General features: G+C 65.4%; 1 protein-coding gene across 2 annotated transcripts in view; it reads right to left on the reverse strand.

The window, feature by feature from the left end:
* The window catches only part of Prkag2 (protein kinase AMP-activated non-catalytic subunit gamma 2), a 152368-nt gene extending 125115 nt beyond the window's left edge, over positions 1-27253 (reverse strand). For both annotated transcript variants that reach the window (XM_048340494.1, XM_048340493.1), the window contains exon 1: positions 27195-27253. The gene's annotated coding sequence lies outside the window, so the exon portion shown is untranslated. The remainder of the gene's footprint in view (positions 1-27194) is intronic.
* Positions 27254-27673: the final 420 nt, after the last annotated feature.

Consider the following 27673-nt stretch of genomic DNA (forward strand, 5'->3'; position numbering starts at 1 on the left):
GTCAGAGCCGGCGGGAGGGAGGGAGGGAGGGAGGGAGGCCGGGCCACCTGCGGAGACACAGACCGGCCTGCGGAACGGGGAGCGAGGATGACACAGCAGCCCCGAGCCGGCCGTCCGGGGCTCTGGGTCCGCAGCCCGCACGCCCCCCCCTCCCCTGCCACCCCCCCCCCACCACCACCGCCACTCCTACAGAACTTCAGGGAAAACAGCACTGTGCCACTCCCACGCTCGTTCACTTCCCCACGCCCGGCTCTCGGGGCCTCCAGGTGGAGGAGGAGCCGACGCCGCGGGAGAGGAAGCCACTCACCTGCGGGCTGCGCCTTCCCCGCGGGAGCCGGCCAATACGCAGCCTCCCCGCCGGCCAATCCCAGCCACCATACCTGCCCCGGATCACCCGGGCCGGCCAGGCAGCTGGTGACAGCTCTGACAACACCCACCCGCCCACCCCCAAGCTGGCCAATCACAAGTCAGCTCACGTGTCCCCCCCCCCCCCCGGGGACGGGCCAGGACTCGGCCCCGCCTTCCCCGCAGCCCGCGGGGTGTGAACCTAACACCTACCCGGGGCCGTGCTTCCCCAACACCTGAGGAAAACAAACCCCGGGCTTCTGCCTTAAATAATGAAGAGGGAGATCGAGAAACGAGATCGTCGTTCGCTACACCGCACGCTCTCGCGCGGTCTTCTTACTCGTGGCTGCGGTGCCGCCGGCGGAACCGCACGTCCAGCCCCGCGCGCCGCTGGTCACCTCGGAGACGGGAGTCTCGCACGCGTTTCTGTCCGCGGCGGCCGGTCTCCAATCATGATTCCCTGGATCCCAGCCTCCCGAGCAGCTACAGACACGGGCGTGAGCCGTCAGCCCCTGGCTAGACGTCCACTTCTTCCCCCCCCACCCCCCCCCACCCCCCCCCGGGAGGGAGTGCGTCAGGAGCCAGCCAGCGAGGGGCCCGGGGTTGAGGGTGGGCGGGCGAAGCCCCTTCCAGGAGCCGTGACTTCGGGGACGCGCCTCGGTGGACGCACGTGCCGTCCAGGTAGGCCTGGTGGCGAGGCCCATCAGGGAGGGGTTACAAATCCTCAAAGGCGGGATAACAGGCAGGTGCTGCGGCGCCAGACACTGGGCTGTCCCAGGGCCGAGAGAACAAGTATACCACCGCACCCCGTCGTCGGTTGGGATGGGGTCTTCCAATCTTACACGCTCACGTTAGCCTTGAATATTGATCCACGCTGCCTCCCAAGTAGCTATGATAACAGGTTTGTGTGACCATACCCAGCGGAACCCCTGTGCGTGCGTGCGTGCGTGTGCGTGCGTGCGTGCGTGTCTCATGGACTCTCCTGCCTGGGCTGGCTCTGAACTGGACCTTCAGCTCCCCACCTCCTAGGTAGCTGAGGAGGCAGGCGTGTGCCAGGCACCGGCTCCAGGCTCCCCGGCTGTTGTGGGCCCAGGAGGGAGGCCTGGCCCCCGCCCCGGTGAGCTGCAGACGCGGCCTGAGCCTCCAGTCCCGGGCTGCCGCTGGAGGTCCTCCCGGCGTGAGATTCTGCATCCACACCCCAGCTCCCGGCCTGACTCAGTGACCCCCCAGCCCCACCCCCAGCCCCAGGCCCCAGCCCCGCCTCGTAAACACCGGCGAAGCAGAATCCCGAGTCGACTTGGGACACGGAGGATTATTCTAGAACCAGAGGGAAGCACTAGAATAAATGCGAAGCTTAGCACAGCGCGGAGGGCTGAGGTCTCGTGGCTGGCCCCGGGGAGGGGGCCCCCCCGAGATGCGGCCAATCTCAACATGTCCCCCGCTGGCTCTCACACTAGCCCTGCTGGGGGGGGGAAGGGGGCGGGGGGGGGAGCTGCTCTTGTTTCATTTTCTGTGTGCTTTATTCCAAACACACAAACAAGACGTGGCGGGGGGGGGGGTGGAGGGAAAGCCTGCTTGGCCGGGCTTGGCTTCGGGCGATGGGCGCCCTCTCCCCGGGAGTCCGGGGTGCGCCCGACTCCCACCCCACGGCCCACGGACACCCGTCAGCTTCCCCCCCCCCCCGTGGGTTCTGAGCCTGTCCATCTTCTGGACAGCGCTGGAAGGAGACCCAGCCCGCAGATTCGCAACCCCATCAGGGCCCGAAGAGCCTCTGCCATGATTCGGAACAAGCTGTGTGTGGGGGGAGGGCATCGTTTCCCGGGGCGCCCCCACTGCATCTGTGGTGCGGGGTGCTTTCCCATCGGCCATCTCAGTCTGCGGAGCAGGTAAACAGGTCACGGTCTTTTTTCTTTTCTTTTTTTTTTTTTTTTGCCAGTCCTGGGACTTGAACTCACGGCCTGAGCACCATCCCTGGCTTCTTCCCGCTCAAGGCTAGCACTCTGCCACTTGAGCCACAGCGCCCCTTCCGGCCGTTTTCTATCTAGGTGGTGCTGGGGACTCGAACCCAGGGCCTCATGCACACGAGGCGAGCGCTCCACCGCGAGGCCACATTCCCAGGCCTCACCGTCTGTTTGATGCGTTGGGGGGGGGGGGCTGAGGCTCAGAGGGCCGAGCTGCCAAGCTTCCCAAGAGGCTGAGCCCCCCCCCGGCCCTCCCCCCAACAGCCCGGCTCTGCAACGCCCCGCACGCACCCCACGGCTCTGACGGCCCCCCTTCGTGTACGCGTTGGTGCTGTTCGCATCTTCGGCTTGGTCTGCTTATTGTTTGTGTCGTTTGGAACAAGAATACGCCGCGCTGTCCCCGTCGGGGTACACCGCGCGACGGGAAGCTGTCGCGGGTGCTCGGATCGAGTCACGTGGCCGGGTCACGAAATCGCCTAACTCGTCACCGCGGTGACTTCGAGGGGCTGCAGAGCGGCTCCGCGGAGGGGGCGGGCAGGTCCCCGGCGGGGCAGCCAGCGGCAGAGGGGGTGACCGTCCAGGGCCAGGAGCAGCCCCCCCCACCCTCCCTCCTCGCCCCGCCCCGCTGAGCAGAGCCCCGGTGACGAGGGGTCCCCCGGGGCCCGGGGCCCAGCTCCCGGCACGTCCGCTGGCTGCTGGGTCGGCCCGGGGCTCAGCTCCGGCCCCCGGGGGAGGAGCGGCGGTCTGGGAGAGGCCTGCGCTCGCTCCGGCAGGGCACCCAGGCCCTGGGAGCCCCCGTTCCTCGTCTTCCTTCAGACTCGTAATGGGGACACGAAGAGAGACCCCCCCCAACCTGTGGACGCTAGCCCCGGCCGCAGAGGAAGCGGTGGACGCCGGGAACAAACAAGTTGGAGTGGACAGAGCAGCCCCTTGGCCTGGGGCATCCAGCCGCCGTCAAAGAAGCTTCTAGAAGGAAGGGGGCTGTTGTGGATGAAAGCTGTACGAAAGACCTTCATGAAAGAAACGAGGCTGAGGCACATGCCCCGTGAGATGTTAGTATGTCTCCCCCTTTTGAGCTCAACTCACTGCCGAGGCTCTGGAAGGTTCTGGAAGCCTCCAAGCAGCTAGGTCTCCCTTTTCAGTGGTCTGGAAGGGGACGGGGGGGGGGGGGAGGGGGGAAGCCAGGCCGGGGCTGCTAACGCCAGACTCCCCGCTTAACCGCCCACCGGAAACTGCCCCCGGGGTGCCGTGGGGGGCCGGGTCGTCCCGGGTCCTTCGCACTGCCTCCTGCTCCGCGGGTTCAAACCCCAGCCGCCCCGTCGGGCCCCTGCGGGGAGAAGCCCAGCCTGGGCGGCCGGCAGGTGCGGCTCCCGGCCCGTCGGGCCCGTCTTGTCACACGGGCCACCGCCCCCCTCGCCGCGCCCACCCCGCGGTGGAGAGGAGGAAGCCGGGGACAGGAAAAACCTGTCTCCCGCTTTTGTTGTAAAGGAATCCCACGGCAGTCACTTTTTCCAAGAACCACCGAGCACACGCCGGCCCTCGGGCCGAGGCCTGGACGGTGTGAACGAGCCGGAGCCGCCGCGACCCAGGACTCGGCCTTCCGAACAGGCGCTGCCGCGTCCGCACCGTCGAGGGGCGCCCGCCACGAGCGGCACTGTCCGTCTGTCCCGCACGTCGGAGACGGAGCGGGCGGAGGGCGGGCCGGGCAGCCCCGCCCCGTCCACGCCGACTCCCCGCCCCTTCCTCAGCCCGGCTCTGCCACCTTCCTCCCAGGACTGGACACACAGACCCGCGCCCCAGTGCCCACCTGGGGAGACAGTGTGAACCTCTGGGGACCCCACCTTCCAGCCACCAGATCCGGCGTCTGGAGCTGAAACACTCCCGAGGGGCAGCCATGTCTCCCCCCCCCTCCCCCGGCGGGGTCAGGGGACAGGAAGCAGGGAGGCCTGATTCACAAGGGGGGGGGAGGAGCCTGCGCTTCCCCTTTAAGAGGAGCGGGGCCTGGACTTGGCCCTCTGGGGGGGGCGCCCCCCACCGGCCCCTCGCCCGGAGTATTTATAACGTCCCCGGCTTTGAACGCAGCCGCGCGGCCGCGGCTTTCATAACCGGCCGGGGGCAAAGGTCTGGGCGCAGGCTGCGTTCTGCTCCACTTTGCCGGCCTCCCGGCGTGGGAGTTCCAGGACGCGGCGTGACCGGCCCCGCAGCTGGAGCCACCTCCGCCGCCCCGCCGCCGGTGACCCGGCCCGCAGACCCCAGGCCTCCCGGCCCGCCCGCCCCCAGGGCCCCCCCAACACCCCCCCCCCGTGCCAACTCAGGCAGACCCTATTTAAACATGGAAGCCAAAGGGCTGGGGGGGGGTCGCACGCCCCGCAGAACCCGTGCCTGGTAAGCGAAAGGGCCTGGGTTCAAGTCCTACGAAGGATGTGTGTTGGAGGAAAGAAATTAAAAAAAAAAAATAGGAAAAAGGAAAACAAAAAGCGAGGGCTGTCCTGGGCGGGTGAGCGGCGGCGCCCCGGTGGGCACAGGACGCGGAGCTAGCCACCTGCAGGACTGCTGGCCGGGCGGAAGCCCTCCCTCCGCCCCCCGCCCTCCCTCCGCCCCCCGACCTCCCCGACCGTCTGAATGGCTCGATGGTGGGGGGCCCCTGACAGCCAGCCCCGGACTCAAATACAACGCCACGCCCCGCGTCTCCCCAACAAACGCGGCCCGGCTCGCGCCCCGGAGCATTCATCCTCCGGTTACCGAGCCCGCGAGCCGGGCGCCCGGGGCCACGCCTGCCGTCCCAGCGGCCCGGGAGGCTGAGACCCAAGGACCCCGGCGTCTGTGAGCCCCTCGTCTCCAACGGACCCCCAAAGAGCCACGCGCCAGCCGTGGAGCTGAAAGCTAAGGGGCAGCGCCAGGCCCTGAGTTCAAGCCCTCGTACCGGCATTAAAAAAAAAAGCTGAGTGTGTGCTCCGTCTCGTCAGTGACCTCTCAAGACAGTATGTTGGGCTGGGGATATAGCCCAGTGGCAAGAGTGCCTGCCTCGGATACACGAGGCCCTAGGTTCGATTCCCCAGCACCACATATACAGAAAACGGCCAGAAGTGGCGCTGTGGCTCAAGTGGCAGAGTGCTAGCCTTGAGCACAAAGAAGCCAGGGACAGTGCTCAGGCCCTGAGTCCAAGGCCCAGGACTGGCAAAAACAAAACAAACCAAACCAAAATGAAGACAGTATGTTGATGGTGTGGTAAATACTCATCACCTTTAACCCCAGGGCCAAACGGCCACCGTGCGCTTCCTCTAGGCTACAGTGTGTGCTCAGTGGACATTTCCCTCGGAACACACGGCGTAGGTGGAGGCTCAGCCAGCAGCGCCACAGAGCAGCGGCCCTAATTCGAGGTCACCCTTCCTTGTGCTCCCTGAGACCTGCGCGCCCCCTTCCCTGCCCCCCAGCTGCCTAGGAATAAAGGTGACAAAGCCCGGCCGCCCGCCCGGCCACCCGCCCGCCCGCCGGGTGAGCCGCCAGTGGGCTTTGCCCAGGACGACGGAACGGCGTTGGTACAGCGCGCTCCATCTCCCCCGTCACCCCGAGGCGGAGGGAGGACCCCACCTCCTCAGATGGGGTGCGCGGTGGGCATCGCCACTCCCCCCCCCCCCCCCCCCCCGCACTGTCCTGCCCACGCCCGTCCCTCCCCCTCCCTCCCCCTTTCCACTTCCACATCCACTCCTTCCTCCCATTTCCTCTGCACGTTTGCCAGCCGGCTGGTGAGGAGGAAGTTCCCTCCCATCCGCCCCTCCCTCCCTCCCTCCGGCTCCATCAGGGGGCGGAAATCTGCCCTAATCACCGAGTGAGAGGGAGGAATCTGTGCTTACCAAGGTAAGGTAAGGACTGCGGGGGGGGGGGGGGGGGGGGGAGATTCCACACCGCCCCCCCGGGGGGCCGACGGGTCCCAGCCCCCACCCAGCACATCCCCACGGGAGGAGGACTCAGAAACAGGAACCACCACTCTGTCTTCTCTCCATCAAGCCGGCTCTTCAGCAAGTAGCACTGTTTGGGGGGGGGGGGGCGGGGGGGGGCCTGAGCCTGATTGCACTCGACCGCTTCGGACTTTTTGACGATTAACCGGGGATAAGATTTCTACGGCCTTCCCGGCGCAAGCCAAGTGCTTTGACCCTCGATCCTCAGATCTCAGCGTCCCGAGTTCTGAGGATCGCGGGCGTGGACCACTTTTGAGGTTAATAAAACATCATGGCAGGACCACGGTCTCTCTTGTTTTTTAATGACTAACTCCATCCATCCATCCATCCATCCATCCACTCATCCATCCATCCACCCATCCTTCCATCCATCCACCCACCCATCCATCCTTCCATCCATCCATCCACTCATCCATCCATCCATCCACCCAGCCTTCCACGCGTACAGGCATCTATCCAAGTATTGAGCTCACAAGTGTGAGTTCAAGCCCCAGGGCCACACAAAGAGAGCGAACGGACGACGCGCCGTGAGAGGCGTTCTCCAGAGAGGACGTGCCACAGGAAGAGGCCTGACACTGTCAGTCCGCAGGGAAACGTAAATCAAAGCCCATTTCCCGTGAGGACGGCCGTGACGGAGAAACTGGAGCCCTGCACACGCGTGCGCTGGCGGCGATGTCAAGGGGTTCGGCACATTTGGGAAATGGGAGGTTTCCTCAAAGGTGTAGGGGGGTTATCACAGGCCCCCAGACGCTCCCCTTCTGGGCGGATAGCCATGGGAAATGAACACACATTTCCTCTCAGAAACTTCACACCCGTGTTTATGGGCATTATGAATAATAGCCCGAAGGTGGAGGCGACCCAAAGGTCCATCCTCATGGAGGAATAAATCAAACGTGGCACGTGCAGCCGGCGGAATATTATTCACACGGGAAGCCGGGCACTGGTGGCTAACACACCCAGAACCCTTAGCTACTCGGGTGGCTCAGATCTGAGGACTGCAGCTCCACGTCGGCCCAGGCAAAAGGTCTGAGACTCTTATCACATCGCCCGTTAAGCAGCAGGAAGCCCAAAGTGGAAGCGTGGCCTGAACGGCAGAGCACCAGCCTGGAGCAGAAAAGGCCAAGTGCAAGTATGGGGCCCCGAGTTCAAGCCCCAGTCCTGACCACACGCAAGGAACCAAGAACAGACACGTGCTAAAACCTGAATGAACCTTTAACACGTCGTATGAGTAAAGAAGTCGCCGGAAGCAACCACCCCCCCCTCCGCCTTGTAATTCCGTTCCCAGGGAAGTCTGCAGACAGAAAGCGGGTTGGCCGAGCTGGGCACGGGCCCAGACACCACGGAGTGTGCAGACTGGAAGGGTCAGTCCTGGGGTGCCCCGGCTGCTCCCACAGAACCGGCTGCAGGCTCTCCAGTGCGGGTCCGCTTCCCGGGTACCCTCTCCTCTCTGAGGAGCACTTAGCCTCTTGTCAGTGTGGCTGGCACCCGCGTGTGTATTCTCCAAGGAGTTCAATCAAGCACCCACGACTGGACCAGGTGCGGCCAGCACGGAGCGGACAGTGCCAGCCACCAAGACTGCGTTCTGGTAGCGTCCTCGATGAGATCCTTCAACTCTGATAAGACCTACAGCAAACGCATAGGCGTCACGAGGACACTGCGGGGTGCGTCTGTCTTTTCCTTCCGCACTGGCTCCGGGGCTTGGGATCTACACCTAGGAAGGGACGCGGGCAGCTTGGACTCCAGGCAGGGAGAAAGCAAGTGCAAAGGCCCTGAGGCACGGGACAGTCTCGCTCATGGCTACACGTGTTCCGGTGTGTTCTGGGGATGGGCGGGGGAGAGGAGACGATGGGACGGTAGGGTGGGCAGGCAGGTTCCCGAGGAAGGCAGCATGGTAGGGTGGGCGTGCGGGCTCTGGGCTCCCTGAAGCCAAGCTCCTGCCTCTGGGAGCCCGACTCGCCTGGTCCTGAGGTGGCCCCTCCCCCAGCCCTCCCTCCACTCCAGGGCCCCTCCCCCAGCCCTCCCTCCACTCCAGGACCCCTCCCCCAGCCCTCCCTCCACTCCAGGGCCCCTCCCCCAGACCTCCCTCCACTCCAGGGCCCCTCCCCCAGCCCTCCCCCCACTCCAGGGCCCCTCCCCCAGCCCTCCCTCCACTCCAGGGCCCCTCTCCCAGCCCTCCCTCCACTCCAGGGCCCCTCCCCCAGCCCTCCCTCCACTCCTGGGCCCCTCCCCCAGCCCTCCCTCCACTCCAGGACCCCTCCCCCAGCCCTCCCTCCACTCCAGGACCCCTCCCCCAGCCCTCCCTCCACTCCAGGGCCCCTCCCCCAGCCCTCCCTCCACTCCAGGGCCCCTCCCCCAGCCCTCCCTCCAGCCCTCCCTCCACTCCAGGGTCCCTCCCCCAGCCCCACCCGCACCCACCCAGGCTCTGCGGTCTGAGTCAGGTCACCCTCCCCCGGGGGGGGGGGATGGCTGGAGGAGGGGGCAGCTCCCTGGCCACGCGGCCTGACGGTGCTCAGGGCTCAGGGCACCCATGCCACTCACCCACCGCCCTGGGGCCTCTCTTGTGTTTCCAAATGGCTGGTTAAAACGAACGTCAGCCGGCGGCTCCCGCCTGCCATCCTCACCACTCAGGAAGCGGAGATCTGAGGCTCGGGGTTCAAAGCCAGACCGGGTAGGAAAGAACAAACAAAGCCAGGAGCGGAGCTGGGGACTCCAGTGGGGGAGCGCGAGCCTCGAGCAAGACAGAATCGGGGACTGCGCCCGGCCCCCCCGAGGTGGAGCCCTGGGACCAACAAACAAACCAATCCAAACCACGGACGTGCGCTCCACCCGCTTGCAGCGCGGGAGCGGAGTGGAAAGGGGCCTGCGGGATGGACGGGGACGCTGTGGGCGCCCGGTTCCGCCCCGGCCCCCGGGGGACGCTGCCCGCGTGGACGCGTCCGCTACTAGGGAAGCCGTTTCTTCGCACCTCGTCACTTGATGGCCTTCCCAAGGGTTCCCTGGATCTCGTTCCTCCAACGCCCCCCCCCCCCCCGAATGAAGGCAGGCCCGCGGGGCAGAGTGGGGACTCGGGCTGGAGTTGCAAAGGGAACGAATGGAGTTCTGCCGCGTCTACGACGCCTGGCCCGGGGCCCGAAGGAGCCGATCGGAGCGTGCTTCGGGCAGGCACCGGACGAGACCGGAGAGTCTACCTGAAAAGCAAGCCAAGAGCGGAGCACGGGGCCAGGCGTGCGTCCGGCCCAGCCAGCGTGAGGTCCTCCAGTTCAAATCCCACACTGCCGAAACGGACCCCAAGAAGCCGCGTGACCGCTTCTGCTCCACCGACGCCGTTTGCCATCTGCGCGTGCCGAGTCCAGGCCCGCCCGGGGAGGAAGAGACGAGAGCGGACGGGTTCTGGGGTGCAGCGAACGCATCCGGGTCTTTGAGGGAAGCCGCGGTCCTAAGCCAGGAGCCACAACGGGCGTCGGTCAGGGCACAGGGCGGGGCCACGTCGTGCCCCACCCCTTGGGTTTCCCAGGCTTCTATTGTTTATGAACTCCCTGGCCTCAGCTACTTCCTGCTAGCAGCGCCGGCAGACGAAGGCAAACAGCAATACACCTTCTGATCTACCCAGAAACGAAAACGCCCACCCTCCGATCCGTCCGGAAACGAGAACACCACGCGGGGGACAGCTTCGAACACGAACGTCCGCGCGCGCGCGCGCCATCTTGAATCTGATCTTTACGGCTGGGGAGACCAACAGGGCAGGCCCCTTCTGCCCTCTGCGGAGGGAGGCGGGGTTGGAAGTGGCTGGTCTGCACAGAGCGGGTTCCGGCAGGCCCGGGTTCCCCGCGAGGCCCCGGGTCCGGGCAGGCCCGGGCTCCATGCCGCTTGCTCCCACGGTTCCTCCTCCCGGCACCTTGGCAGGGCGTTCTGCGTAAAAGCGAATTGCTGTTTAGGAGGTCGTGTGTGATCCTGGAATAAATAACAGGCCTTGCTGGAAACCGCAGGCTCCAAACCTGCCGGGCCGGGGAGGAACGGGGCGCTCCCTCTGCCTTGGGGAGCAGGATTCCTGACGAACGTTCCGGAAGAAGTGTCCAGCTGGCTGTGCGTGCTGCCCCGGCACGCCTGTCGTGCTGACTGCGATGGCCCTCTTCCCCACGGCGCTCTGGAAAGCTGGGGAGGCCCACGGTCAAGGTTCTTCATGCCTCCGTTTCCCCAAGCTTCCGCCCGTCTCTGCGTCTCAAGGGAGGGGACCGCGACGCACCGGAGGCGAAAGGAACCGAAACCCTGCTGGCGTTCGCCTCCCGTGCCGGCGATAGGGAAGCTCCATGGAGCCAGGCGCCGCCCGCAGGTGGGGGGCCCGTCATCCCAGCGACTCAGAAGCCCGAGATCTGGGGATCCCGGTTCAAAGCCAGCCTAGCCTGCGAGACTCTCATCTCCAGTTCACCACTGGGAAACGGGAAGGGGTGCCGCGGCTCCACACGGTAGAGCTCACTACATCGGCAGGGGTCCCCCTCTCAGGTGAGGTCCTAGATTCTGAAGTGCTGGGGCAGGACGCCCCTCCCTCTCTCTCTCTTGGGGGGGCACACCTTCCGGGTGGGCTCCACTCAGGTCCTCCGGGTTCGAGCCGTGCGGGTTTCTGGATCACCCCGAGCTGCGCGCACGGCTCTGCTGGGCCGCAGGCGTGGGGACCGCGGCTCTCGCTCCCACGGTGCCTGGGGCCCCAGGACCCCGACGGAGAGGCAGAACACAGGTGTCCAGTGTCTGGAGGGAGTGACGCCAGCCTGGGGGTTCTGCCGGGGACAAGGGGATCGGATGGCTCTGCTGACGCTCGCGGAGCCTCCCGCGCCACGGGGGGGGGGGGGGGTGGGGGGGGGAGGGGATCACAGAACGCAGCGAACCCCAGGCGTCCGGGGAGCGCTCCCGGTTCACCTCGGAAGAGCCGCGCCGCGTCAGACTCCCGCCGCGGCGGGGTTCGGGGACATCGCTGCCCCGTGGGGCACACGGACACAAGGAACCCCAAGTCTCTCTGGATTTCCAACCCCTGGGGCTTCCGTCCTTCACACCAGACCACCGCCCCGGCCCCGGGCTCGGGCGGCCGGGCCTCCGCGTCCGCAGGGAGGGAGGAGCCAGAGCGCCGCGGAGCGGGGACGCCAGCTCGAGTCACCGAGTGTCCCCTGCGTCCTCACGGGGTGTGCGAGGCCCAGCACCCCCTCCCCCGCCCCCCCCAGGGGCTGGGGGGCTCCCTGGAAGGCGACTCTGACAGCACAGAAGGAGACAGCTGGTGATTTCCGGCACGGCTGACCTGTTGTTTCAGGGCTCGAGCTCGGGGTGTGGACGCTGGGCCTGGGCTTTTTCGCCCAGGGCTGGTCCTCTGCCACTCGAGCCACGGCTCCCGTTTTGGGCCGGTGATTGGCGGGAAGAGCCTCGGGAACCGCTCTGCTGCCGGAGCGGGCTCTGAACAAGAATCCTCAGATCTCCAGCCGCTGAGCGGCTAGGACGGCGCCGTGAGCCGCCGGGGTGGCCCGGCTCTGGGGCCCGCCTCCACGGCCCAGGGCCCCGGCGGCCATCCCGCACCCGGCCCCGGCCAGGCCTTCGGGTCCGGCCTCCGGCACCCCGGCGCACACACCCTCGTGCCAAGACCCCCCCCGGGCCCCCAGCTTTCCTTTCATGCCCCGGTAGGGAAGCAGGGAAAAGCAAACACGCCCAGAGCTGGGCACGGGCGGAGCTCAGCGGTCAGGACACGCGGGAGCGGCCCACGCCCAGCGCGGCGGAGCCGGGCGGCTTCCTGTTGTCACGGTGGTGCATGGGGCGGGGGGGGGGGGGCGCTGCTCCCGGCGAGTCCCCCCCCCCCCCACCCCCCGCGGCATCCTCTAGCGCTTCTGCGGCTTCTGCTTTTGCCAGGCAGCTTCCCCTTTTCTGGAACCCGCCTGCCCGCTCCTGACACCGACCGAGGCCCCGGCATGGCAGCGGGCCCGGGCGGGCCGGGTGCCTTGGGTCGGGGGGGCGTGGGGGTCGGGCTGCCGCCCGCGGGGGCCAGGGCCCGTGCCCGGGATGCGTGCCCCCCGCCGCTGAGCCCGGCCCGGCCCCGGGCCCCGTTCTGAGTCTCGGTCTCTCCAGAGGCCGTGGCACTGGCCAGCTTCCTAAGGCTCTGTGGACGCTGAGGTCTGCTGGGAGAGGGCGGCCGCCATAGATGCTTCTAGACATCTCACTCCGCTGTTCCCTTCTGGGAAACGCGTGCCACTTCCTTTCGGCACCCCTCAAACACAACACCCCAAGTGGGCTGGCTAGAGGAGGGCCGGGCCGGGCAGGTGGCTCACGCCTGCAAACCCATCTACACGACAGGCTGAGATCGGGAGGGCCAGAGTTTCAAGCCGGTCCCAGCGGAAAAGTCTGAGAGACCCCATCTCCGTGGTAGAAGCCGGGCTCGGTGACACACACCTCCCGTCCCGGCTACGGTGGGAAGCAAAAGTGGGAAGGTCTTGGCCCAGCTACGCACCAGCACAGGAAGCAAGTCCCCATCTCAAGAACCACCGGTGCGCAAAAGCGCCGGAGGCGTGGCTCCGCGGTAGGATGGATGCCCACCTAGCAAATGCCAGGACCCGAGTTTGAACCCCAGTCTTGCCAGAAAGACAAGGGAGCGGGGCCTCCTGTCCCGGCCAGGCTGGAGGACGTGGCTCTGGGCAGGGCTGTGTGCAGCAGCCTCCCAAGGTGAGCGGGGAGCCTGTCGACCTCGTCTCCCACGTCTGGAAGGAGGCCTGGCCTCCGCGACCGTCCGCCGGTGCCGCCGAACCCACGCGCGCGCAGAGGCTGCACCGAGTCCCAGCTCCCCTGCCAAGCCCGCGGGCCGTGAGTGGCCCCTTACCAACCTCACGTCTAAGGCCGCGAGTCCTCCGCTCCCGAAGCTCCGGGACATTGCCACGGTGACGACTTCCCTTCAACTGTTCCGCAAGCGTGCGGGGTCTTGGGGCCTGGGCGCTGTCCCCGAGCTTTTCACTCAAGGCTGGCGCTTGACCACTTGAGCCACAGCTCCACTTCCACCTTTTTGATGGTTCATTGGAGATAGGAGTCTCATGGACTTTCCTGCCCAGGCTCGCCTAGATCCCCAATCCTCATCTCAGCCTCCTGGAGTAGCTAGGACTACAGGCGTGAACCACTAGTGCCCAGCGTGATTTCCAGCTGTGGGTGCGTAGAGTATGGGTCCCGCGGGCGTGAGCTCTTGAAGAAGGAAGAAAGGCAGCAGCTGGGTTTGCGCAGCAAGAACCCAGAAAAGAGAAGGGAAACAGAGGGGGAGGGCGGCGTCCGAATTATAGGCCTAGGAATGAAATAATTGGTGTGTCTACCATCTGCCCGTGTAGGCCTGTACGGTGGTTCACACCTGTAATCCCAGCTACTTGAGAAGTAGAGGGGCTGCGACTCAAGGCCAGCCCGAGGGGGGGAAATCAGTGAGACGCTTCCATCTCACTCAATAATCCAGCTGCAGCCCAGACATCTGTCATTCCAGCTGCGCAGGAGGCCACGGGTCAAGAGGCCAGCCCCAGCCTAAAAACAAAGGGGGAGGGACTAGAGGATGGCTCCAATGGAAGGGCACCTGCCTAGCAAGCCCAGGGATCTGAGTTCAAACCTCAGGGCCTCAAAAAAAGGAAGGAAGGAAGGAAGGGTTAGACACGGTTCTCGGGAAGCCAGGTGCTGGCGCGCAAACCTGTCATCCTAGCTTAAGAGATCGTCACCTGTGAACGGGTTTGACGCTTGCTCGGGAAGGAAAGTCTGCGACTCCTACCTCCCGTTAGCCACCGAGAATCCAGAAGGAGAGCCGTGGCCCGAGTAGTAGAACCAACACCAACCTTGAGCACGAAGCTCAGGGGCGGCACCCAGGTCCTACGTGCAAGCTCTGGCACTGGCACACCAAAAAAAAAAAAAAAAGAAATGGTTCTTAGGGCTATTTTTTCATATTCGTAACGGGAACACTTCTTATCCGTGGCAGTTGGTCGGTGGGTCTAGACGTGGCCCACGACGGGACCGCCCACGTGATGTCACCCGACTAGTGTCACCCACCCACCCGGCTTTTCAGCCCGGAGGAGCCGGCCGGGATCGGGGGTCCGGTCCTCAGCCCCTCCCCTCCCCCACGGCTTCCTGCATCCCCCCCCCCATGCCGAGCCCGGGCTTCCGTCTACCCACCCCCCGGCTTTCCTCTGCAACAGCACGTGGCCCGGATCAGAGAGAGGAAGGCTCCCCCCCCTCCCCCTCCCCCCTCCCCCCCCCCCACGGCTGCCATTCACATCGCTGTAAACCACATCGAGGCCTTACGCTGCTGTTTAGCAAACCCGGGACCTGGGAGTGTCTATCTCCACGGTCCCCCTCCGCTCGCACGCGCACCCAGCTCACACGGGCCACGCGCCGCTCCTCGGGCAGCCCCTGGCATGCTCTTCCCCAGAAGAGACAGGACAGGTGCGCGTGGCTGCACCATAAGGACAAGGTGGGCAGGCGGGAGGGGCGGGGGGGGGGGGGAGACCGTGGGCAGAGACGGGAGTGCGGAGCGCAGAACAGGCCGGGCGCCGGCCCAGAACCACGCCCACACCGCCAGATGGGCCCCGAGAGACGGCGTGTGTGCCCGCCCGCCCGGAAGGCGAGCTCTCGGGGGCCCGGTGATGTTAGTTACACCCTAGCTCCATCACCACGCGAGGCTCGGGAAGCAGTGAGCCGGGGGAGGGGGGACCCACTGACTGGAGTTTGGTTAATCTACAGAAAACCCCAAGTCCTGAGCCCTCACCAGACTTGGGCCATGATGAGTCCTGATTCTGGGGTTCTTCCGCCAAGATAGGTGGTTTTATTGTTTTGTGGGTTTTGGTCTTCAGGGTCTGTCGTTGAACTCAGATCTTCCTGCCTCCGTCTCCTGAGTTCCTGGGTCATAAATGTGCACCGTCTTGCTTCGCCACTAGAGAACGTTTTTGTGTTTGTTTTGTGTGTGTGTGTGTGCTGGTCCTAGGGCTTGAATGCAGTCCCTGAGTTTTTTGTTGGTTTTTTTTTCCCCAGTCCTGGGGCTTGAACTCAGGGCCTGAGCACTGTCCCTGGCTTCTTTTTGCTCAAGGCTAGCACTCTGCCACCTGAGCCACAGCGCCCCTTCTGGCAGTTTTCTGTCTATGTGGTGCTGGGGAATCGAACCCAGCGCCTCATGTATACGAGGCGAGCGCTCTTGCCACTAGGCCATATCCCCAGCCCCGGTCCCTGAGTTTTTGTTTTTTCGTTTTTTTTCCTCAAGGTTAGTGCTCTGCCGCTTCGGTCACCACTTCTGGCTTTTGGGGGGGGGGGGTGGTTAATTGGAGATGAGTCTCATGGATTTTCCCGTCCAGGCTGGCTTTGAACTGCGGCCCTCAGATCTCAGCCTTCTGAGTAGCTGGGATTATAGGCGAGAGCGAGCCACTGGGGCCTGACAAAAGACAACTCAGAAAAATTGCACGCCTGGCTTGCGTAACTGCCACCCCTCTGCACACCACCTTCGTAGTAACCGTAACAAGTATTAAAATGGTTAACAAAAAAAAAATGGTGTCCTCAAGTTTGCTGCACGGCCGGCTCTTGGTGTGACACTTGATTCTTACAACCGATCTTGGGTGAGATGTGGTCCAATGTGGTGGCGCTGAGGTTCAGAGCGCCCGCCCGGTGAGCGAGACACAGCAGGAGGAAGCCAGCCCCCCCCCCCCCCCCCCCCCCGGCGCTCCCATCACGACTGTTCTAGAAAGCCTCCACCAGGCAGCAAGCACCGGTGGGGGTGACAGGTGGAAGCTTCTGGAAACGGCCCACCAGGCTCAACTGTTAGCTCTGCCCCCGCTAGCCGGGTCCCTCCTTGCACCAGAATCCGTGTGTCCCTGAGCGCCCAGGGGGCTGGGCACTTGCCCAGTGCTGCGGGCCGGAGCTCCGGGGAGACCCGCGTCCCGGCTTCCTGAGCGGCGGCCCCGGGCCGGGGCGGCGGGGGCGCCCGGGGAAGGGAACTGGGTCAGGAGGCAGGTTCTCCAGCCTGATGAAATCTAACGCTCAGGAGTCAAGGGGAGAAAGGCCGAGGCTGGGCGGAGGGACAGAGGAAGGAGACGACGCAGGAGAAACGCGGAGCAAAGGGGAGGAGAGAAGGGGAAACGCGGGAGACAGGAGCCGTGGCTCGATCGATGGGGCCCCGACGACGCCAGGCCCAACCGGCTTCCTCCAGCACAAGGGGGAAAAGACGTCTGCTCTTGGGGCTCCAAAGAAAGCAGGATTATAAAGACTCGGGTGAAGAGGGCCACGGGGGGGGACCAGGCCTTCCCCGGGCAAACTCGGCACTGGGGCCGAACGCGAGCGACGCCGGGGTCCCCCGGAGTAGAGGGCGGGGGGCAGGGGAGTGGTATGTCCCAGTTGGATTGACAGCGCGCTCAGAGCTGAAGGCGGGGGGGGGGGGGGGGCAGGGGGAAGACTGGGGGAACCTGCGCCTCCGAGAGCGCAGGGGAAAACCAGCTGCCAGTCCCACAGCTGGGTGGGCCGCAACACAGAGGCAGCCGGCGTGTCTATAAACCAAGCCGCACAGCGCGCACGCGCACACGCGCACACACACGCACACACGCACTCGGCTGGAAATAAACACCCTGCTCTTGCCACGCATTTCCCCCGCCCGCCCGCCCGCCCGCACCATCTGTCCGCTCGGCACCGTGGTTCGGCGCGTGGGCTCCGGTGCCAGACGGCGCGCGGCTGGATGCCCGCCTCGCCGCCCGGGCTGGGGACGGAGCGGGGACACGCCGGGCACCTCCCGTGGCCGCCGCGGGGGGGGGGGGGGGGGCGGAAGGCGGCCTCGCCCGTGGGACCCTGACAACCCCGGAGGCTGCCTGCGGGTGACAAACCCTGGGGGGGGGGGGACTGCCGGGGCTGAGGGGCCACGGCTGCTACAAGAGCGCTGAGGTCCCGCAGGGGGAGCAGAGCCCTGGCTTCCCCCCCACCCCACCCCCGGCCTCGCCCCGGCCCAGGAGCCCTCAACCCTCATGGTGACAGCCGAAGGGATCACGGTCAAGTGGAAGGATGAAGGAAGGCTCAGCATCGTCAGCCTTCGGGGTCTTGAACTTGCTACGCGGCGCTCAGCGTGGGTGAGGACACAGCTCCAGTGCTGGCCGCCCCGCCCGCCCGCCCCCCCACCCCCGCCCCGCGGGGCCCGCACGGGGGCCTCCGGTTCCTTCCTCCCCGCTCCAGAGTCCCAATGCCAGGGCCGCTTCCGAAGGACGGGTCTCCCGCCCGGCCCGCGTGCGCTCCTGCGTGTCCACCGGCTGGAGCGAAAGGCCCACGTCCCCCTCCCCGGGAGGAGAGAAGGCAGAAAAGCAGGGGCGCACGCGGGTCACGCCCCGAGAAACTGCACGCGACATCGCGCGCCCGAGAGCTTCCTCTTTGCAACATACGGTGTCCACAAAGCTCCTAGCTATTGCACCCTGGTTGTTCTGGACGTAAGCCTGCCGCGGGCCGCGCCCTGGGCCCTAACGGCCGCCGGGGCTCTGTTCTCGCCGCCGACCCTCGCTCGGCTTCTGCGTTTCCTGACCGGCCTGGGCGTCGTGGGCGGCGGGTCAGTCGGAGAGAGGGGGACAAGGAACGGACGCGCCGCCACTCGGAAGCAGCCGTGCCTAGCCGGGAGGCACGAAACACCGTCACGAAGAAAACCGACTGGGAGCAGAGAGAAAGGCCAAGCCCAGGAGCGAGCCCTGGGGGTGTGGGAGGGTGGGGCTGGGCGGGCCGGGGGTGAGGGCCCCCCCCTGCACAGAGCATCCAGCCCCCAGAGACACGGGATGAAGAGCCCTGGTTGCCCGGCCTAAGCTGACACCCTCAGGACAGCCAGTTACAGAAGGTTCCAGGCCTCGTGGCGACTGCTTCCCCAACTGCCTTCTCCCTGTCTGACCTCGCCCTGCTGGGAAGGCGATGGGGGGGGAGCGGTATAAGTGATCCTCGGGTGGGGGGCGCTCAGAGCCAGAGCGTGCGGCGGGGACCAGAACCGCGGGGGGGGGGGGTCCTCTCCGGAGGCCAGGCCAGGGGCACGGGCTGATGGGACCGGCAGGCGAGCGGGGTCTCCCCTTACCAGAACCAGGGGCACCAATTTGGTACCGCCGCCGTCCAGCCTCTTCTCATTTGAAGCCGAGAATATTCTATTACCTGAGCCCCAAGGTCATTGCAGAAGCCTCCAAGGGCACGGGACGGGCGGCGTGGGGAAGAGACAAACAACCTCTGTTCTCCTCACGCTGGCCGCTCCCCAGGGGCAAACGACCTCAGCCCGGCACGCATCTGGGGTGGCACAAAGCAGGATGCTACCAGGCACCCGGCTCCGGGGGGACCCAGCCCACCCCACCGCACGCCCCCTCTCCTCACGCGGAGGCTGCCTGACCTGGGACGAACCATCGTCCTGGAGGTGCTGGCGTCACACGGGGGCCTTCGTCTCCGCCCCTCCTTAAATGCACACACACGCGTGCACAGGGCGCACGCCGAAGCCATGTCCCAGGATCCGACGCGGTGTTATTCCAGGACGTTAGTGATAGATCACTGCACGGTACATGCAGGCAGGTCTGGAGGTTGAGTTTTATTCCCTGCACACAAGCCCTTCCCGGGCCTGGCTGCGATCTTCCCGGGCCTGCCTGCGACCTTCCCTGGCCATGGCTGTGACCTTCCCGGGCCATGGCTGCGACCTTCCCGGGCCATGGCTGCGACCTTCCCTGGCCTGCCTGCGACCTTCCCTGGCCATGGCTGTGACCTTCCCGGGCCATGGCTGCGACCTTCCCGGGCCTGGCTGTGACCTTCCCGGGCCTGGCTGTGACCTTCCCGGGCCTGGCTGTGACCTTCCCGGGCCATGGCTGCGACCTTCCCGGGCCTGGCTGCGACCTTCCCGGGCCATGGCTCTTCCGGTCTGTCCTCCCCCTCCCCCGTCAGCTGGGCGAGGGGTGGACAGGTAAGCAGGGACGCTCCGGAGCCCCCGCCCGGCCGAGCCCCCGGCTGAACGCGGGGGTCAGATAGATGGACGTCACCTTCCTAGAACGCGAACGCGTCGGTGGGTCTGAGCCACGTGGGAGTGGCCACCGCGAAGGGGTCAGAGGGCGGCTGCGTGGAGGGAGGGGCCGTGTCGTCCCCCCCACCCCCGGGTCCCCTGGGACTGCTCAGTGTGGCTGCACAGGCCGGGCCTGTGGGCTATGTAGAGAGACGTGAGTCCCTATTAACCCCACAGCCGGGATCTCCCGATTCACGCTTCCGCCATTCTTCCAGTACTCAGCCAGCGGACCGCGAAGCGCTGAGGAGAATTCGACGATGGGAGCAGGACAGTACAGGTGCATGCGGAATGAGGAAGGTCAAGAATAACCCACAGGGCTGGGGATGTGGCCTAGCGGTACAGTGCTCGCCTAGCACGCATGAAGCCCTGGGTTCGATTCCCCAGCACCACATACACAGAAAAAGCCGGAAGTGGCGCTGTGGCTCAAGTGGCAGAGCGCTAGCCTTGAGCACAGAGAAGCCAGGGACAGTGCTCAGGCCCTGAGGACTGGCAAAACACACAAAGAGTAACCCACAAAGATCAACTGCAAAGGGGCCAAATGAAGAGCAGCCAGGCCCTGGTCACCCCAAAGGCAAGCCAGCAGACTGGCGCCTCCGGCCTTGGGGTGTCCACCATGGTGCGGGACGTGCTGGCCCACCCGTCCTTGTCTCCGCCGACCCCCAGTCAGCCTTGATGGCTCCCAGGGCATCTAGACAGGGGGGGCGGGGAAGTTGCGGGGGATGTCTCCCTCGGCAGACGGGGTTGGATGACCAGGAGCCTTAGAGGACCAGGCTTCTCTTCTTTTCTTTTCTTTCTTTTGTTTTGCTGGTCCTGGGGCTTGAACTCGGGGCCTGGGCGCTGTCCCTGAGCCTCTTTGTGCTCAAGGCTGGCGCTCTACCACTCGAGCCACAGCGCCGCTTATTGGAGATAGGAATCTCGTGGACTTTCCTGCCCAGGCTGGCTTCAAACCCCGATCCCCAGATCTCAGCCTCCTGAGTAGCTAGGATGACAGGTGCGAGCCGCTAACACCGGGCCAGACTTCTTTCTCTACGGTACAATGGCAGGACGAACAGCACCGGAAATCATATTTCACGCGTAAAGTCCAACCCTGGGACAGACCGACTGGAGAGACAAGGGAAGGCGGCTTATATTAAGCCACACCCGGCCAATCGAAAGTGCTCCGTAACGCCTCCCTGAACCAGACCGACAACGGCGACATCAACAGTAGCTGAGAAGCCGTCATGTATCAGTAACATTGATAACAGCGGGCGCAAGCAGGCGCGATGCCGTTGGCTCAGGACACGGAGCTGGGGCTGGCCTCGAACCCAAGACCGGGGCCTGCCGGTGGGGCTGGTGGTGTGAGCACATGGAGCCCGTCCATCCTCGGAAACCGAGAGGGGGCGGAACTGCCTTCCCACCCCCACCTGTCCCCGCAACCCCGGCCCAGGGCAGGCGTCGGGGGAGGGGCTGCGGCCGGGCCTGCACCCCCTGCTTGGCTTTCACCCCGTCCCACCTCGCCAGGGAGGAGGAGGAGGCGGCTTCAGGAAAGACCCAGGTCTCGCAGGAAATGCAGGCGGAGCTGCGGCCGGGGGAAGCAGAGCCGCTCCAGGGCGCCCCGGCCCGCCCTGTCAGGCCGGGCTAGAGCGGGCCCCGTCCACAGCGGCGCCCCGAGCTCCCCGGTGGCCTGGCCCGCGGAGGATGGCCGCGGTAACTCCGGGCTGCCGCCGCCCTGGGCTCGGAGGCCGGGAGCCCGGTGGAGTTCGGTGCTGGGGTCGACGTCGCCCAAGCCCACAAGCCGGGCGGCTTTCAACAGCAGAACCGTGCTCCCCTGGGCGAGTTGGCAGCCCCCCTTCTCCCTCCCTCTGCCCTTCTTGCTTCTCTCTCCCGTCTTCTGGTCTTCCCACATTCCCTGGCTTGCGGCAGTATCACGCCACTCTCTCTGCCTCGGTTTCCACACGGCCTTCTCCCCCCGTGTCGCTGCCCGACTCTCTGCCTGTCCTCATAATCTCGCCCGAGTGTATGCCTCCGTTCCGTCCGCAAAGGCTCTGCCCCGACGCGGTGGTGATTGCGGACCTGGTGCCGTCTCGGGGGAGCACACGCGTCCGCGGCCGCGCTGTTCCCCTCTGCACCTTCCACAGCTGGCACAGATCCCGGCCCAAGGGCACAAAGGACCCAGGAGCAACTTGTCCCCCCCACACGGGGCATGCCACAGACGTGGCCTTTACGACCCCGTCGCTCTCCACCATTGTGGGGGGGGAGTGTGCCCTTTCCACGGCGCTCCTCTCCCGCGGCCTCCTCTCCCCCTTTCCCACGGCGAGGGCAGGGCGGACTTCCACCCCTCGGAAAAGGCTGGAAGCCCGGGGTGACTGCGAGCCAACGGGTGTGTGTAGAACATTCATCAGCGGCTCTGCCGCCCCGCCAGAGGACACCGGATCACCGAGGCTTTGGCAGAAGCCCCAAAGCCCAGAGACGCGCGGGCTGGGCCCGGGCTAGCCGTGGGCCTGGCGGAGAGGGTGCCCTGCCAACAGGAAGGAGCGAACGGGGGTGGGATTATGTTCAAAGGAGGCAGTGGAGGGAAGCCATGAGGGCAATTCTGACTGAGGAGCAGTCCAGCCCCCCCCCCCCGGGGGGGGGGCGGCCATGCCCAGCCGGGGAGAAGTTAACCATTTCCTCCGCCCTGTCAACTCATGACTCATGCACACCTGGGCCGCGGGGACAGAGGGGGGCCACCGCTCCCCCCTCCCGCGGCCCCCGTGCCCTCGAGGGTGCGGTCACGGCTGGCCGGCCAAGCGAATGAAGGACTGCCTCAACCTGGCTGCTCAGCAGTTTATGGGCCTCTGCTTGGTCCGCGTTTAAAAGATGCTGACGAAACGTGGGAGCGACCAAGGGGGGGCGAGAGAAAGAGGTGGGAGACCCCCTGGCGTTTTGGGGGGGGCTCCCCTGGATGGCGTGCGGAGAGTCCAGAGCCGCAAGGTGCCCGGAGGGAGGGGAAAGTCCCCGGCAGCCACCACGTCCAGTGGAGACGCGTGGAGGAGAGCGACACGCAGAGCAGACATCAGGGCGACGACCAAGCTCCCCGCTCAGCCTTCCCGGGGTCCCCCCCGAGAACGGGCGGCCACCCGCGAGCCCAGAGACACAGAACGGCCCTGCGGGCGGCTCCCGACGGTCCTGCCATTACACACAAGACACGGAACACAGGACACGGGAGGGCTGGGTCTAGAACCCGCCCAGTGGTCACCTCACAGGCGCGCGCCCGTGGCTTGGCTGGGGCCGAGCTGCGGACTCGTCTTCGTGTGGAAGCCAGAAGCAGCCCGCCTTCGCCGAGGAGTCTGGAGCCAAGGAAATCTCTTTTCACGGGCAGTTAGAAAAGTGCAGAGAGCAGGGCACGGGGGCTCACGCCCGTCATCCTAGCTACTCGGGAGGCTGAGATCCGAGGATCACAGTTCAAAGCCAGCCTGGGCAGGAAACGCCGTGAGACTCTTCTCTCCAATCGACCACCAGAAAAAAAAAAAAACCAGAAGTGGCGCTGTGGTTCAAGTGGTAGAGCGCTAGGCTTGAGCTGAAGAGCTCGGGGACAGCGCCCAGGCCCAGAGTTCAAGACCCACGACCCACAACGACAACACAAAGAAGAACAGCTGATGGGTGGGAGATGATAGACAACAGACGGATGATGGATGGATGATGGATAGGTGGACAGACACAAGGAAGGGAAAACCCACAGACACAGGAGAAATGGATGAGCACCAGTCCGGGGAAGATGGAAATCACGTTTTCCAAGCACCACTACAGCGGAGAACCCCGTGCAGAACTGGATAAATTCACAGGGCCACGGTCTCTCTCAGAAGTTCTCATTCAGTTTTATAACTACTTAAAGATTTTTTTTAAAAAATTAGGAAATTCTGATTCCATTTGTCTAGGCTGAGATATATGTATTTGCCAGTCCTGGGCCTTGAACTCAGGGCCTGAGCACCGTCCCTGGCTTCTCTTTGCTCAAGGCTAGCACTCTGCCACTTGAGCCACAGCGCCACTTCCGGCTTTTTCTATATATGTGGTGCTGAGGATTGGAACCCAGGGCTTCAGGTATACGAGGCGAGCGCTCTACCACTGGGCCGCATTCCCAGTCCCTAGAGTTTATATTTTAAACAGTTAACATTTTATACTTTCAAACACATATTTCTTAAGCTGGTCTCATAAACACACTGGGAAAAACACGGCCTAAAGGATAGCTCAAACTAACTAAGGCCAAAGATACAAACTAGCCAAGGTCAAGGTCAAGGTCAAAGTCAAGGTCAAGGCTGAGACACATCAGCCCCTTTCCTTTCCCTGGGACTCCGGCCCCACGTGCTTCCCTGGGGTCCACTGGCGCCGTCATGGGGGCCCAGCCACGGAGCCACGCCCCACACGAACGGGGCGGGCCTCTCGGCTGCGGCGTGGCAGCAGGGGCCACGTGAGCCACGGGCGGGCCCGTGCCCAGCCACATCTCCACAGCCTTCCGCCGCTGGGGCTCCGACTTCAGTCTCTCCCAAGAGAGCCGAGGACACGCGCCGCCTGTCAGCCACGTCCTCCTCGGCGGGGAAGGGCTGGACCCTGGCTGCCTCAGTGTCCCCACGAGCGCCTGCCTGGCTCCGGTCCTTTTTCCCGACGCCCTCCCTACTCCCCCGGCTGCAGGCCCCGCCACTGGCTGGCAGGCAGATTCCAGAGAATCAGCGAGAAGCATGCCCGTCCCTCGCGGTGTCGTTGTTATTCCTCCTCCATACCAGGGCGGCGGGACGCGGCGTGCCGCAAGGCTCAGCACCGGAGCGCTTGCTCCTTTCCAGGCCCCGGTCACCGGGCCCCAGCCAGCCCCCAGCGCGCTGCCCGCGAGGTTCTAGGCTGCAGGAGATCAGGCCACGCATCCCCCAGCCCAGGGCCGTGTCCCCTCCCTCTGTACCCGGCCATCGAGCCGGGCTACTGACGAGCAACTGTAAGCCTCTCTGACCTGCTACCGCCCAGCTGCCCTGATACCCCGAGGCGGAGCAGGGGACCCGGACAGGAAAGACGACCAAGATGGCTGCAGACAAACCCATCAGAGCCCGGAGCTCCGGAGCCACTTTCCATCCAGCTCCACAAGCCACCGTTCTGCTAGGTGGCAGCCAAGGAGGGCTGGTCACCCAGATGGCACTGGAGACCACCAAGTGGCCACACTTCCCAGCCCCAACACGTTTCCGGAGCAATTCCTTGGAATCCAAACCATGCTCGAGACGCCGCGGTCTCCTGACTCAGGCACCAGGAAGCAGATGTGAATTCTCGTGGGTGTGCAGCCCTCAGCACAAATACATGGGTGGGAGGGAAGCCCTGGCTTTCCCTTACACCACACCTCCAGACTCTGACACCCGCGGTTTCTGACCCTACCGACGCTCCCCAGACACGAGGGCACGCCGGCTAGTCCACGCGTCCCGCTGTGCCCTTCCTTCTCGGCTCCTGTCCCCGCTATGGGCCCCCAGGCCTTCACCCCAGCAGAGTCTGTGGTTAGCTCTCCAGCACAGCATCATGGCTTCCCCTGCACGAGCTCTGTCGCTTCGCGCCGCTCTGACCCCGGTCCAGGTGGCTTTCCACGGTGGTGTCCTAGACTCCGTCGCTTAACTCGGGCAGTGCAGGCAGCCGAGTGGGGTTGTGCGGATTAGAGAGGCCAGGAGGGTCAGCCAGTGGACTCTGTGCACAACTATGCATCCCAGAATGGGGGCACTGGGCTCCCGGCCACCAGCTCCTGGAACCATCGCCCGTGGTGGATGGCTGTCCCTGGGCGCTAGACCAGCAATTCCGGGGCCCGACGCTAAGCCGAGCAAGCTGCCATGCTCAGGGGAGCTGAGGCCAAGAGAAATTCAAGCGAACTTACTTACGCATGGGCCTAAGGGTTGAGAGTTCCCTAAGGCGGACATCCGTGCCTTTGGGAGTTCATCACTCCCTGGGCCAGGTGTTCAAGACAGGACTGCGTGAGAACACACAGGACACCGACGGAACCGACACCTCACAAAAGCGACGGCTCATTTCCCGTCAGAGTATAGCCGAAACACTGCACGGGGCAGAGTCCTACTGACAACACTGTATTTTTATCTGAAATCCCACTTTTCACAGGGTATCTTGTATTTGTCGTTATGATGATGTCTGCCGACCCCCCCTTTCCAAGGCCTGCCCGGTCTGTTCTCAGTCCCTTCCGGAGTACGTCTGTCCTTCCTCCCTTCACGGCTTTCCCGACATCCAGAGGCGGGCACCCCTCCCTCAGGGTCTACGGTCTCTCTGTACAGCTGACCCATGGCTCTCTCTCCCTCCTGACCCTGCCGTCTGCCCTGGTCACCAAACGGCCTTGGATCATTGGTTAGCCGATGCCTAGAATTCTGACTTTTCCAGCCAGGTTTTAACTCCCCCCCCACCACGCGATGACCAACAGGAAAGAGCTAGTGATGAGGAGACCCCCGGCCCCGCCAGCCACCACGGTGGGGGAGGGCGGAGACAGAGCTCTCTCCTTCCGTCTTGGATGTCGGCTGAGAAGGCTCACGCGAGTGAGTACCACCTTGGGCGGAGGGCCGGATCACACCAAGCGTGGCTGGAATATCCTATCCACAACCTGTGCTTTCCACGCTCACAGTGAGACCTCTCAGTGGGTCTGAATTCCTCCCCCCCCCTGCTTCCCCTGGCACTGCCCTAGAAGTGTGCGTGTGTGTGCGTGCGCACACACCTTTGGAATTGGCTTTCCTAAGTATTGCCCACTCTCTCGCTCCCCTCTCCTCCTCCCTCCCTTCTTCCTCCCTTTTTAAATGAGGAGCTCACACGTATGTAACAGCCATAATGGTATATAACACTTTCCGTTGTAAAGAGCTTTATCATAAATTGTTTTATTTCAGTATTCCTGTAAAGTAGGTCCGGGGGCACAAGCGGGCCGGGTGTGGTTCAACGGCTCAAGTGACTCCTGTTAGAGATTTTGGAAGTGACGCCTCATTTTCAATTTACAAATATGGTTTTAAAATGTCTTGCGTCAGCGATGTGATCAGGAGTTTTGGGTTGTTTTTTTTTTTTTCCCCAAATAGAATCCTCATCCCCGTACTTGGGTAGTGCTCCCAGTGACCATACAGCTTCCGGAGGCCGCTGGGCTTCCAGAGGCCGCTGGGCTTCCAGAGTGAGGAAGGGCTCCCCAACCTCAGGCTGCTCCTCTCAACAATCGTTAGAGCAACAGGGGTCCATTTGCCCCCCTCGTGGGGCTCTGGGTGGAAAGCTGAGAAAAATGCTCCGGAGTGGCGGGCCATGGAGGGACCCCCTGCCTGTCCCTGTCGGAAGGATCAGCCCTGTCAGGATGGGGGAGGGGGCCTCAGTGCACCCCACTTTGCCCCACGTCTCAGTGGCTAAAGCTGGGGGCGGTGTAGACCTCTTAGGGTTGATCTTCACGCGGCCCAATGGGGGGGGGGGCTTCCTTGGGGTAAGTGGGGACCGCCCGGCCACCGGGCTGCAGGGTGGGCGCACGGCCGCGCCCCGCCCCCTCCGGCCGGCTGGGCTGGACCCGGTCGACCGATCGGCTCCGGGGTGGATCGATAGATCCGCGTCGCCAAAGTCCAGCCGCGCTGCTGGCGTGGCCGAGGCTGAAGTTCGCAGCTGCCCGGGGCGAATCGAGGCGCCCCAGGCCGCCCAAGTCTGCGCCCCAAGCGCCACGGAGGCCCCCCCGGCCCCCGGCCCCCCGGCACGCTCCCGTGGGTGGACGGACGGGGCGGCTGGAGCGGTTCCCGGGCGCGCCGCCCCGCACCGAGGCGCCCCCCCCCCCCCCGCCGCCCCGGTCCCGCACCCGCACCGGGCGGGACCCCGGGCGACCCACGCCGCCCGGAGCGCGCCCCGCTCCCCCCCGCCCCCGCCCCCGGAGAGCCCGAGGGGGCGCGCGGTGCCCGCGTTCTCCGCCCGCCCGCCGCGACTCACCGGGATGTGCACCCGCAGCGGCCGCCGCTTCGGGCCGGGGCCGCCGCCCGCCTCCTTCTTCTTCCTGGCGTCCATGGCCGCGCTTCCCATCCCCGTGGCCCGCGGTGGCCGCCGCGGGGCCCGAGCCGCGCGCGCTCTGCCCCTCGCCCGGCCCGGCCCGGCCCGGCGCCGCCTCGCGGGGACCCGGCGCGGGGCGCCCGCTCTGCCCCCTCCTGGGGGGGCCCCGGGGGGCGGGGGGGGCGGGGTCGGAGTCCCGGGCCCGCGCCGCGTGCGGCCCGCGCGGCCGAGCTCCCCGGCCGGCCCGGTCACCAAGTTTCCCTGCCCCGGGCGGGCGGGCGCGGCGACGCTTTCCTGGCGCCCGGCTCCGCCCACGGCTTCCCCGAGGTGCGGCGCCCGGCAGGTGCGGGGGGCGGGCGGGGGGCGGCGGCGGGCTGCGGGAGACGCCCGCCGGGCCGGGCCGCGCCGGGGCGGACGCCGGG

The sequence above is a fragment of the Perognathus longimembris genome, chromosome 2 (assembly GCF_023159225.1).
Source record: "Perognathus longimembris pacificus isolate PPM17 chromosome 2, ASM2315922v1, whole genome shotgun sequence".
Taxonomy (NCBI): domain Eukaryota; kingdom Metazoa; phylum Chordata; class Mammalia; order Rodentia; family Heteromyidae; genus Perognathus; species Perognathus longimembris.